The sequence below is a fragment of the Aulostomus chinensis genome, chromosome 1 (assembly GCF_037954235.1).
Source record: "Aulostomus chinensis isolate RoL2024-O1b breed Wild chromosome 1, RoL_Achi_v1.0, whole genome shotgun sequence".
NCBI classification, from domain to species: domain Eukaryota; kingdom Metazoa; phylum Chordata; class Actinopteri; order Syngnathiformes; family Aulostomidae; genus Aulostomus; species Aulostomus chinensis.
The window spans coordinates 22442793-22455737 of NC_141320.1; the positions used below are offsets into that span (position 1 = coordinate 22442793).

The following is a 12945-nucleotide window of genomic DNA, read 5'->3' on the forward strand; positions in this document are numbered from 1 at the left end:
TGAGAAACAGACCCATCCAGTTGTAGTGCCACCACTCAGCGGCCGCCTTGCAGTCAGAAGCCATGAAGAATGTTGCCCAGTAAGAGGAAGGAGAAAGGAGGAGCCAAAAAAGAGAGACTCCGGAAAAGAAAAGCAGCCGAATTTCCAAAACTCGACGCGTTCTTTCCAGGGCTGGACTGGGAAGAAGAGACGTCAGGTGTTGGAACGTGTAGTGGAAGAAGAAGGTCTCTGAGTAGTGAAAGAGTATCACTCTTTTAACATGGTTACTGTCTTCCATGTAGAATACTGCACTTTATTTTAATTTTTGAAACTTCAAAATGTGCACATACACCCTCTGGTATGGCGTGTGCTTACACATATCGTGTAAATAACCATGGAGGGCTGCCAGGGATGAAAAATGCCAGGGCCATTTTTTGGTCCCAGTCCAGCCCTGCTTCTTAACCTGCTCACGGTGTCCTGTCAGCTGTCTTCCCTCAAGGAGGTGGCCAGTCTTGCTCTGGAGCAGTTTCAAAAATAGGCCTCAGCACACTGCCTCTGTGCCATGCCTCTCTCATGCTCCTCTACTCTTTGGTGCACATGCCTCCAGTCTGTCAGGCCTCTAATGAAGACACTTGGATCACTGGGCTTGCTAAAAGCAGGGCAAACAAAACAAAACAAAGCATGACGTTGACCACAATAAGTCAGCCATTTCCACGTCGTGCCGTCCGTTCTAACGAAGAGCCTCTGGACGACAGGGTTCATGGAATCTTGTTGAGGATGAAACTTTAAAAAATCAGTCCTCTGTGTGGAAGAAGGGCGACTAAAATAGTCTCCAACTGTCTGATCTGACTCCTTCACTTCCATTGCAACAGCATGGCTTGACTAAGAGAAAGAGAGAGAGCTGAGAGATTTCATTGGACGAGCCCAATGTCCTTCAAGAAAATCAACCAATGGGCCGCGTTTCGCGTCTCCGATACCGTTACGGTCGATTAAAAACTATACACTTTTGAAAAAAAAATTATGACAGTTATGGGCCGGCCCAAAGATGTGCATCGGCCAGATGGCCAGTCCAGCCCTGGGTTCACCCTTGATGGGTCACCAGTCCATCCCAGGACCAACACACACAGACAGACAACCATTCACACTCACAGTCATTTAGAGTGTCCAGGTAACCACTACCCTCTTGATGTCTTTGGACTGTGGGAGGAAGCTGGAGTACCAGAGAGAACCCACACAGAGACAGGGAGAACCTGCAGGAGGGGTGGAGATCGATGAGTCCTGGAGACGTTCAATAATGTCCACAACTTTGGCACCAGGAAGACAGCAGGTGATGGCTCCTGGGAGTTCAACAGACCTGATGATTGAACCACCAATCACAAGGATTTCAGCCTCCATTGTAAACAGAGAGTTTAGATGAGAGAGAACCTGCTGTCAGCCTCACCAGTCAGGGCAGTGGCAGAGGCAGCAGAGTTGAATGAAGCAGGACCACCTGGCAGGTCTCAGCTGGAGGTGATGACATCACTGGCCTCAGTCCTCACCAGTGCTCTGCCTAGCAACAGGGACGATGGGGAGAAACCAGTAGAAGCGCTCTGAGAGTTGGAGACAGCAGGAGAGAGACCACGACAGAGTCACCCATGGGAAACTGTTGGATCCACTCAGGACAAACTGGACAAACACAGATCAAAGACAGAATTGATGATGATGTCATCAGGAGGCTTTGATAGTGTCTTTATTTGTACCTAGAATTCTGTCTTTGATGTCAGGAGGACATGAAAGAAACCCAATTGAGGAAAGTAGAGGAGAACATTCAGCTTCATTAGAAACACTTGAACTGTTGAACAGTAGAATTTGTTAGAAACAGTTTACAACACTGAGTGACAGGATTGAAGAGGGAAGGTTTTTGTGTTTTCAGTTTAATTCTAACTTAAAACTGGGCATGAACATTTTTAGTCGTTCATATTCTAACATACAGAGGAAGTCATGTCATTCCCTTTTTTTTAACCTGTCCTGTTCAGGAAATGGAAATGGAAATTTAGCTGCTATGTTGAATCAGAAAAACCTTTTGAAGTCTACTTTTGCTTCAGTCAGAAAGTGGACTGTTGTTAACTCTCACAATGGTTGGTGATTGTGGAGGAAGACAAAGTCCTTATGAACCTCTTTTTAACAGACACACATTTCTAAAGACACTGGATCATTTTATTTTTCTTCTTTTAGCAGAGGATGGTTTTGATCCATCGACCTCTGGGTTCTGGTCCAGCACGCTTCCTCTGCACCACTCTGCTCTACCATTGACGGTGCCAGGAGGCCTAAAAACACAAAACACCAATTCAATCCAGGACCTTGGAGCCTAAACTGAAACTCCATCACACGGTGGCTCTGCTGGGGCTCCCACAGGTGAGTGAGGCTGAGCTCCAGTCTGCTCTGAGGAGGCAGCAGACATCTGCACCACTCAGAGGTTTGGTTGGTGGCTTTGACAAAATCCCAACAAACTCAAATCCTGTTGAATCAGGAAGTTCTAGTTGAACTCTCATCCACGTCACATGACCAAGAAAACCTCCTCTTTCATTCAGACCAGAACAGACAAACATAGAAACATTGTTTCACCTTCTGATCAAACAATAACATGTTCTTGTTTGTTTGTCATGTTCTATTAATCAGACTGATGATCTCTGGATGTTCTAGGAGGGGGGTCTGTTTCTGATGAAGCCTGTTTGGTCTGGGGGGGTTAAGATGGTGGGGCTGTTTCAGTTCTAGTGCTGAAGGCTTTCACCATGACAGTCAGACTCTCCTCTGTCCTTCATGGTCCCTCAAATGTGCAGTGTGGACCTCACACACTGAATTCAGCCTGAAAACTCTTCATGAAAAGCAGTGACTCAGAGTCTCTGTGGCGCAATCGGTCAGCGCGCTCGGCTGTTAACCGAGAGGCTGGTGGTTCGAGCCCACCCAGGGACGATGAACAGGCTCTACTGGTGCTTAGGAGTCGCTGTGTTAATGATCTGAATGTGGACGGACAGACTGACCCTCCACAGTAGACACCTGTGACAGATCTCTTGATGAGAAGTGTTAAATTTAGTCGTTGTGTGTCATGCAGTGTTGAGGAGGCCTGCTGGCTGTGGGTAAAGTGGGGCTCAGAGTTTGTGGAGTCAGCTCTGGAATGAAGGGGGTCACTGTTTGGTTCTCAGATGCTCCAGCTCAGGTTAGCGAGGTGGTGGAGAAACCAGTGAGAGCTCTGCCAGCTGGAGCCTCTTGGGTCCCGGGAGGCTTCACTCCTGGAGGTGGAAATGATGAGGAGTTTTAAAATCTGCTCCTCTTTCACGCTGACTTGTTTTCTAGGGTTCCCTCTTTTATTCTCCTGGAGATCAAGAGGATCCTGCCATGTTTGTCCAGGAGACCCACAGCACAACAGTCAGTGAATGGGGATGCAGGCAGGCTTTTAATGGGGGTCATTTGAAGTCCCAAGTCCAGTTGGAGCAGAGGGTGGAGTTTGATTCTCCAGGAGTTTTTGTTGTTGTTTTTTTCACCAGTTTCTTTTGGTTTGGAGGAAATCATTCCAGGTGTTTGAAAGAAGGTGAGAGCAACTTTGGAAAATGTTCAACTGGTGTTTTTAAATGTCTTTGCACCAACAAATGGTGGACAGGACAGCTTTTGAGACATTTTAATGCCACTGTTCAACAGTGAATCTGCTGGTTTCCTGTTTTTAGGAGCTGATGGGAGCTGCACAGAGAAGCTCTTTGAGACAGGAACCATTCAGAGCTCCACCCTGCTTCTTCCAGCAGGATCCACAGATCCACCAACACACCAGCTGTTTGATGAGTGGAGGCTTTTGACCAGGATTCCTAGACAGCACAGCTGGACTCACTCAACAGCTAACTTGTTAGCACCGACTAGACAGGAGCGCTTCTATGGTTTTACTCAGTGGTTCAATATTTTTAAGAGATGTCCCATTCAGCCTGTGGGTTTGAGTGATCACTCTTCAGTCTCCTGTTCTGTTTTATTAAAATATTCATTTAAAAGCTCCTGAGAGAGAGAGAGGGAGAGGGAGGGAGAGAGAGATAGAGGGAGAGAGAGAGATAGAGGGAGGGAGAGAGAGAGGGAGAGAGAGGGGGGAGGGAGAGAGAGGATCAAACTGATCTCAAACTTGACTTCAAAATTCTCTGATTATAATAATTTTTACTCCTTGATAGATTCATCACTACAGTGTCATAGAGGGTCCATTACTATTGCAGTATATTAAAGAATATAAGAACGAGGTTACCATTCATGTAAATATAATATTTCATGTATTGCAGTATATTTTCAAAGATATAACACTTTAATTTTTTTTAATAAGAGAGACTTTAATGTCTGTCTTTGATCTCTAACTCTGACTCTGATGTCATTGGTGGTGACTGAACTCTACCCCCTGACAGACTGAAGGCTCCTATTGGTGATGTCATCATAAATACATGAAGGTCTTGTTTCAATGGTATAACATTAAAGCTCATCTTAGTAAAACAATCAAGTTACCTGAACTAAATTCTTGAAAAAATGACTGTCACTGACTTAAATAAATCAAATCTACTTCAAAGTTCCTTCTGTTGTCATAAGTCAGCCATTTTAAGTGTACTTGTAGTTCCAGAACATTCCAAGAGGAGATGATATGAATCATTTTGTTAGATGAACTCAGTTCCTCTGCTTTGATGTTGGTGGACTGAGGGGAGTTTGCCTGAACCTGCTTGGACCTGCTGGCTCCTGCTCAGTCCCTCACTCAGCCTCACTCAGCCTCAGCAGCACCGCTCCACTGAGGACTGATTCAGGTTCCTAGCAACCAAATAGGAGGAGAGCTGAACCTTCTTGCTGGGAGGCCACAGTACTGACCACTGCACCATTGTGTCCCCTGAAAATGACACCACCTTGTTGGGATTTTCTGTAAAAGCAAGCACACATGAACATAGCAGCTTCTTCACAGGGCTGGTGGTGCAATGGATAACGCGTCTGACTACGGATCAGAAGATTCTAGGTTCAACTCCTGGCCAGCTCGCTTTAAACTTTATACTGAGAAGATGAAGTGAGAACCAGTGATCAAAGTCACTGAAGTCCTCCCAGGTTTCCTCCTTGTCTGCTGGAAACATGAACACATGAATGATCCTGCTACCTCTCATGTTCAGCTGCACTTGACAGTGACAGCAGGAGAACAAAAATCCCAGTGTGTCATCAACATTTCCTGTCAAATCAATGATAGAAGCTGTTGAGTTTCTGGATCAGAACAAGGAGAAAGGAGCCCCAATGAAAGAGTGATGTATGTGTGAATGAGGGGACATTGTTCAGTCCACAGACCTGAGCACCGCTGCTCTGACTACCAGGTTACCTCCTGGTTATCAGGGTGAAGTCATGGTGAGGTGGTCAGTTGTTCCTTGTGTTTTATTCCAGAGGCTTGGGAGTCAAACACTGAGCCACAGGCTCCTCCCAACATGTGCAACACTGCCAGTGACCTCTGCTTCAGTGGAACGGTGGTGGAAGGGTCAACATTGAACTGTTGTATGATATTATGACATGAAAATTGTAGCAGAGATCTGGGAGCAGGGCTAAATACATGAAAGTGTTGCCATGAACAGGTTGTGCATTTCTGTAGGTCCAAACACATCCTGGAGTCCACCAATGCCAGTGGAGACCTTGAGGGCTCCTGCTCCAGTGCTGCCAGTGAAAAATGACTGACAATCCATTGTCTCCTGGTGAGTCCTGCTGTGTTGGTAGGACGATCGAATCACTGTGGGAGCAAGAGACAGTGACTGAACTGTAGCCCATCATCCATCCATCCATCCATCCATCCATCCATTCATCCATCCATTCATCCATTCATTCATCCATCCATTCATTCATTCATCCATTCATTCATTCATCCATCCATTCATCCATCCATTCATCCATTCATTCATCCATCCATCCATCCATCCATTCATCCATCCATGCATCCATCCATTCATTCATCCATCCATTCATCCATCCATCCATCCATCCGTCCACCATCCATCCATCCATCCACCATCCATTCATTCATCCATCCATCCATCCATCATCCATCCATCCATTCATTCATTCATCCATCCATTCATCCATCCATTCATTCATCCATCCATTCATCCATCCATCCATGCATCCATCCATCCGTCCACCATCCATCCATCCACCATCCATCCATTCATTCATCCATCCATCCATCCATTCATTCATCCATCCATCCATCATCCATCCATCCATCCATCCATTCATCCATCCAACCATTTTCTTCCACTTATCCTGTTCAGGGTTGTGGGGGGGGGGGGTCCTGTCTCAGCAGCTTTCAGCATGAAGGGGGGTTCACCCTGGAGGGTCACCAGTCCATCACAGGGCCACCACATAGAGACAGACACCGTTCACCCTCACAGTGCCACCTAGAGTCAGTTTGGAGGGTCAATCAGCCTCGTCCTCATTCTCATGTCTTTGGACTGAAAAACTTTCACACCTGAAGAGTGAAGCTTTGATCAAAGTTAATTTGACAGCACAGCAGAAAATCCTAGTCTATCACTGACATTTCCTGTCAATCAATGATAGAAGCTGTTGAATTTCTGTATCAGAACAAGGAGAAAGGAGCCCCAATGAAAGAGTGATGGTTCTTGATTCTGATTTTGTTCTTCACTCCTACACCAGAGAGTGAAAGTGAGGGCTGGCTGGGAGCAACTGCCTGCTTCAGAGTGGGAGGAGCCTCAGGACTTTCCAGTGAGAGCTGCAAACTTCCACCAGCGCCCAGTGCCAGCAGGTCTTCATGATGGAGCTGAGAAGAACACAACAACACCAGAGCACTGGAGAGGAGCACAACACTTCTTTGCTTCCTGGCCTCTCTCATGTCTGTCTGTCCATCTGGAGCTGGGGGGAGGAGCTTCACATGTTTTTCTTTTTTTAAAAAGGGAATGACATGACTTCCTCTCTGTGTTAGAATATGAACGACTAAAAATGTTCATCCACAGTTTAAAGTTAGAATTAAATTTAAAGTAGAAAAATCTTCCCTCTTCAATCCTGTCACTCAGTGTTGTAAACTGTTTCAAACAAATTCTACTGTTCAACAGTTCAAGTGTTTCTAATGAAGCTGAATGTTCTCCTCTACTTTCCTCAGTTGTGTTTCTTTCATGTTCTCCTGAGATCAAAGACAGAATTCTAGCTACTGTCAAAGCCCTGATGACATCATCAGGAATTCTGACTTTGATCTGGAGCCTCTTGCTTTAATCTGAATTTGATCTGACGAATGTTTTAGTTTAGGTTGCATGATACCGACCACCTCATTTCTCCTGATGGACTGGTGACCTGTCCAGGGTGAACCCTGCCTCTTGAACAATGTCACCTGGGATCATTCAGGTGACATTGTTCACCCCCCCCCCCCCGTGACCCTTAAAGGATAAGAATAGAAAGTGGATGGAGGGATGGACTCAACACTGAAATCAGCTGATCTGATCCACATTCTAATGTTTCCTGTCCCTCTTTAGGAGTCAGTGAGAATAGTAGTGTATATAATAATGTATATCCAACCTTGTAGTATCTTTCCAAAGCTTTTAGTATTTCTTCTTGTTTCTACTTGTAGTTTTAGTGTCTGGATCTTTTCTTTTGATGTCCTGCTGTCTGCTCTTTGCTTTTGGAGCTTCCTTCAACAACTACCAGGCCTCCTGGGTACTGTAGGAAACATGGTCAAGTTCTTCTGACTTCTCCAGGAACGTTCTGCTCTCATTGGTCGGTCTTCATTTTGACTCCTCCCACTGCCACAATGACCAGCCTTTATACTCTTGGTGACTGGGGCCCTGGTTGCTGCAGGCCTCAACACCAGCCTGTGGTTGTGAGCAGGGCAGAACAGAACTGACAGTATCTCCCATGCAGGACCTGGGTCAGCACCTGGTGCCAGCTGGGGCACCGCTTTAACCTGGACCCCTAGAAGATCTTCTCCAGGAACTCGTCTTTTTCAGTCGAAACAGCGTGAAATGTCAAGTAAAGAATTAAAATTATTTAATTCACAATGAAGCCTCTGTCAAAAAACAGAGGAACAACTGACTACCTCCCCATTGACTTCACTCTGATCACCAGGAGGTAACCTGGCAGTCAGAGCAGCGATGGTCAGGTCTGTGGACTCAGAAGAGGGCTCTTCTTTTGGTCACAGGTTTGAAGACCTCAGTGGAAGAGAAAGGAGAGGCAGTGAGAGACCTGCCACACCTCTCCAGTGACCTGGGACATGATGGCAGTGGTGGGATTTGAACCCACGCCTCCTCAGAGGACTGGAACCTTAATCCAGCACCTTAGACCGCTCGGCCACACTACCTCACTGTGCTGCTCTCTGAGTTGGTCTGCTAAAGGCATGTTGAAGAGGAAGTAACATCATGATATCAAACTTATTCTGAAGAGGGACCCCTTTCCTCCCACGGTCACAGGAAGTGACAACAGCGCTGCTAGAAGCAGGAAAGAAATGGTAAAAGGACTCAGTTTGTACAGAGCCTTTCTACCTCAGCAGCCCTCAAGGAGCTGAACAATGTCCTCTCATTCACACACACTCACACACTGATGCTGAAGGCTGCCATGCAAGGAGCCAACCTACTCATCAGAAGTATTTAGGGGTTCAGTATCTTACTCAAGGACACTTTGACATGGTCACTGGAGAAAGTGAGGATCAAACCAGCCACCCTTTGGTTGCCAGACGGCCACACTACTCCTGAGTCATGTGACCTGGATAAGATGGTGAACTACAGCTGATCGCCACGCTAGCAAACCCCTTTTGTTTGGTTTGGTTGTTGTTTAGTGACTGTGGATGAATACACAGGAGAAGTTGAGCATAAATTTGTGTTCCATGTTCACTTGAATATCTGCAGGAGTGTGAGGTGGAAATAATACTTGGAGGAGAATGAGAGTTCAGTCTCAGCGCTATGACCTGTGCTGACACTAAAACATGTCAGCCCACAGAACAAAGATGGCAGTCCTCTGGGAAAGCAAGTACACCACACATACATGAAGAAACCCTACAGGAAACAAATATGTTGCCAGAGACTTTTACTCTGTTTTTGTTGTTTACCCAAGAACAGGATTGGAGGGAGACTGATGGTCGCTGTTTGGGTTTTTGGAAAACAAGGAGGCTGTGGGTTCAAGCTGGATTCTCAAAGACTATTTCCCCAACCTCTACATTGGAATCTACACTGTCATCCAGTCACGTGACTGAAGTCATCCAGTCATGTCAGTGATGTCACTTGGCAGGACTGTCATTGCCGTCTCATTCTAGAAAAGAATCCAGACTCCACCTGTGGCTCCATGATAACTGATGGACCTCTGGTTGCAGGCTGGACGATGATGTTTGGGCTTGAAGGAAAACTCCTTGTCCAAATTCCATTGTGTTCAAATTTAAAGTCCCACAATAAGAAGTAGCTGAATCTGACAGGTGGAGGTTTGGAACTACAAGATGGTGATGTTTTCTTGACTTGATGCTCTGACTGTCAGATGCAGCAGCAGAAGAAGCTGTCATCCACCCTGAGTGGCTATGATTGGAGCTTTTACCTCCCAAGGTTGTCTGGTTCCAGGTGACATTTTTAAATTCCAGTCCCCAACTTTGGCTGTTCTGAAACTCTTCTCCTGAATCACTCCTGAGCTGCAGCAAGAACAAATACCAGTGCCAACCAGATCAACTTCATGGCTGCTAACAGCCTCAGACACTTGACTTCCATCAATCTGGAGCCAAGAAGGCCCTCACCTGTGGTTCTCCTCCAAGAGGGTCCAGGTTCTGCCATTGTGGCTCCTGGTGCCACTGCCAGAGAGCCTCAGCTGCACACTGCAACATTTCAACAGGAGATTGACATTCCTTCAAATGTCCTGACATCTGATTCCAATGGTTCTGTTCCATATTTATATTTTAAAATGAATCACACAATGAAAGCTGCCTCAGCTGGTTTAAGAGAGAGAACAAGCTAAGAGATCTGAAACCAGTAAAATATGCTTTTCTGTGTGCAAACTAGTGAGGGGCATGGAAGGATATTTTACCACCACTACAGAACCCAGACTTTAGTCATGTGATAAGATGGAGACTCTGATTATGAAGTTAATGGACAAAATGTGAATTGAAAGAAAACACATTCCTTCAGTAGACTTTGATCCAACATTGAAGTTAGAGTTTGGTGGCTGCTCCATGTTGGAGGAAACCAGGCGATGTTGGACCGTCACAGGGAAGCTCCTTTGCCTCCTCTGCTGCCAGTTCAACCACTCACTCCCCTCAGTGGAGAGCAGCTTCAGCCGGGTTTGGAATGTACCATTGTGGATGCATAGGAATGTGGAGAAAATGTCCTTTGTCAGAAGTGGGATTCGAACCCACGCCTCCAGGAGAGAATGCGACCTGAACGCAGTGCCTTAGACCGCTCAACCATCCTGACAGAAACTTAGATGCAGACTGAATTAATTCACTGACAAAGCAGAATTTTTTCCACAGGAGCTACTGGCTCCTTAGTTGTTGCATTTATTGTTAACATTAAACACACAGTCTGAGTTCATGGCAGTAAGAAATGAACCAGAACATTAGAACCACATTGCATCTCTTGATCAGTTTGTTACATGGGACACATTCCAGACAGGAAGGTCCCACCAAGACTTGAACTGGGATCACTGGATCCAGAGTCCAGAGTGCTCACCCTTCCACCATGGAACCAAACACAAGGACGAAGTTCCTCTAAATACCACTTGACATCACCTGCAATCAACCTGTTGATATTTGGAGGTTCATCTTGCTCTTGTTCCAGACTACACTGGCAAAAGGATCATGAACCACAAGGAAATCAAGGAACTCCAGATTGATTCAGGACTTTCTAACTCCATCGTATGACCTGGGAGCAAAGACTGGCCAGGCCTTCCTTAATTTATCAGTTAATTACTGCTTCAACAAACATGCCACTTAATTAAGTTACCAGAATTTCTCTCATTGAAAAACCCACCAGCCTGATTTCTTGACATGACATGAAAAATTCTCCAAGAACCCACAGTTGGGTGGAAAGATACCAGGTTAACCAGGAGGAGTCCTGTTCCTGAACCATGGATGGAACAAAGTCCACTGGAAAACTCAGCAGTTCCTGAGTGCCAGATCCATCCGGGAGCTTGGGTCTCCCCTTGACTGTGGTGATCCATGAGATCAAGGAGGACAGAGGAAAGAAGGATCCTGTTGGAGATCTCCTCCCTTCTTCCTCCACTTCACTACTACTTGGATGTCAGGAATATGAGGTACTTTACTCAAATGAGGTATTAGGAGTTTCCTGTTTGACAAGAAGGAAGTCAGAGGTTCATACCTCACTTGTTGGTGGTGCCCTCAACCTGCTGAGAGCATCACTTAGTTCTCTACAGAGAAACATGGCAGCTCTGCTGAAGGCTGCAGGAAACCTGCTGGAACTGAGACTTGGACTCAGGTCACTGGATTCAAAGTCCAGGGTGCAAACAGGTCCACCAGGGCATCTGTGCTTTACTTACCGTGTAAAAAGGACCACAGTGGTCATCTGGTTTTAATTTAAACAACAAATACGGTTTGAAAACTTTGAGACAGAGACACAGGGCTCTTATTTGAAGGGCCATGGGATGAGAAATATCCCAGACCTCTGAGATCAGAGCGCTCACTTTGATCTCAGGGTCCTGACTTTGGGGGTTCTTCCTTTGGTCTTCAAATACTTGTGGTTTTTATTGGTAGAACTTTCAACTTGCATGCAAAAAGAGAATCACAGTCGATGGAAACCCAGCAGACAGTGTTTATTTCTAATAAATCAGACAATCGCACAAATGAGAATGAAAGGAAAAAACAATAAAATGTTTTAAAATCCTTCTCCACTCTAAAGCTTTTTAAAGTTCATTTGAAGGTTCAAAGGTGGAGGTGAGGAGGTCACCCTGATCCTCCCTGTCGTCACTGCCAGGATTCTTTCTTCTGGTGCTGTGGTTCTTCTGATGAAGGGGGCGTGATGTTTGCTGTCTCAGGCTCCACCAAATGTCCTCTTTAGGACGCCACAATGTGGTCTCTTCACTGCTCCATCTTCCCTGCATCGGAGACACCAGGGTTCCTCCTGGTGCCGACCCCATCGTCCTTCTACCCAATGGTGCGGCCATGGATCCTCAGAGGACGCTGGGATCCTTCTTCTCATCAGAGCCACTTTTTTTCCTGGAGGGAACAACAGGAGCTTTGTTGTAATGTTTTGCTCTGTGTTTCCTGCTCAGAGCATCAGGATCTGTGACGCCATCTTGTGGTAGGGGGTCATCATCTTGTTGTGTGGTAGTGGATTCATTGATCTGCTGTTTCAACACATTCAAGTTCATTATCCTACAAGTCAAAGTACATTTGGTGTGGAGTTTTAGTTTCTGGCCTCAATCATAACGTGTGCCTTTCTTCTTCATGAACATTTCTCAGCTTTGTAAGTTTATTCTAGTTTTTCTTCCTCACTTTTCTATTCCATTGTTGAAGATTCTACTGCAGGTTGGAGTTCCCTGTTGACTGAAGCAGAAACAGGAACAACAAGCTGGAGGCTGTCAGAGCTCCAAGTTGGGGGCTGATATTAAAGTAGGAGATGAACACATCCAGGTTAGCATCCCTCTCAGAAGCTGCTACTTTAGCTCTTCAGGATACAGCAGCCTAGCATAGCTTCATCTGGCCAGTTAGTGGCCCACTTTGATGTCTGGGATATCAGGTTCAAGGTTCTTCACAGCTCTGAATGAAGGCTTTCTAAAGTGTTAACCAGTACTCCAGTTGTAAAAAACAATCAGGGGGATGGTAGATTTTGATGTTTAGGAACAGATCATTTGTGCTGATGACAGCCCATCAGGTGAGAGACCAACAGTGTACCCTTACTCCTCTCAAACAACAAGCATGCTATGGATATTACCTGTCTGCTACTCCTGTCATTGATCTTGACCAAGCCCCCAGGCTGACACTGCTACCACTGCTCCTACATAGTTAGAGTCAAATGCAGA

The 12945-nt window shown here is 45.8% G+C and overlaps 3 non-coding genes across 3 annotated transcripts; 2 read left to right on the plus strand and 1 right to left on the minus strand.

The window, feature by feature from the left end:
- Positions 1-2857: 2857 nt before the first annotated feature.
- Positions 2858-2931, plus strand: trnan-guu (transfer RNA asparagine (anticodon GUU)). Its single transcript has one exon. It is a non-coding gene; the product is annotated as a tRNA-Asn (tRNA).
- Positions 2932-4926: 1995 nt separating this feature from the next.
- Positions 4927-4999, plus strand: trnar-acg (transfer RNA arginine (anticodon ACG)). The gene has a single exon. It is a non-coding gene; the product is annotated as a tRNA-Arg (tRNA).
- A 3214-nt stretch (positions 5000-8213) lies between these two features.
- trnal-aag (transfer RNA leucine (anticodon AAG)) lies at positions 8214-8296 on the minus strand. The gene has a single exon. It is a non-coding gene; the product is annotated as a tRNA-Leu (tRNA).
- Between the last annotated feature and the right edge of the window lie 4649 nt (positions 8297-12945).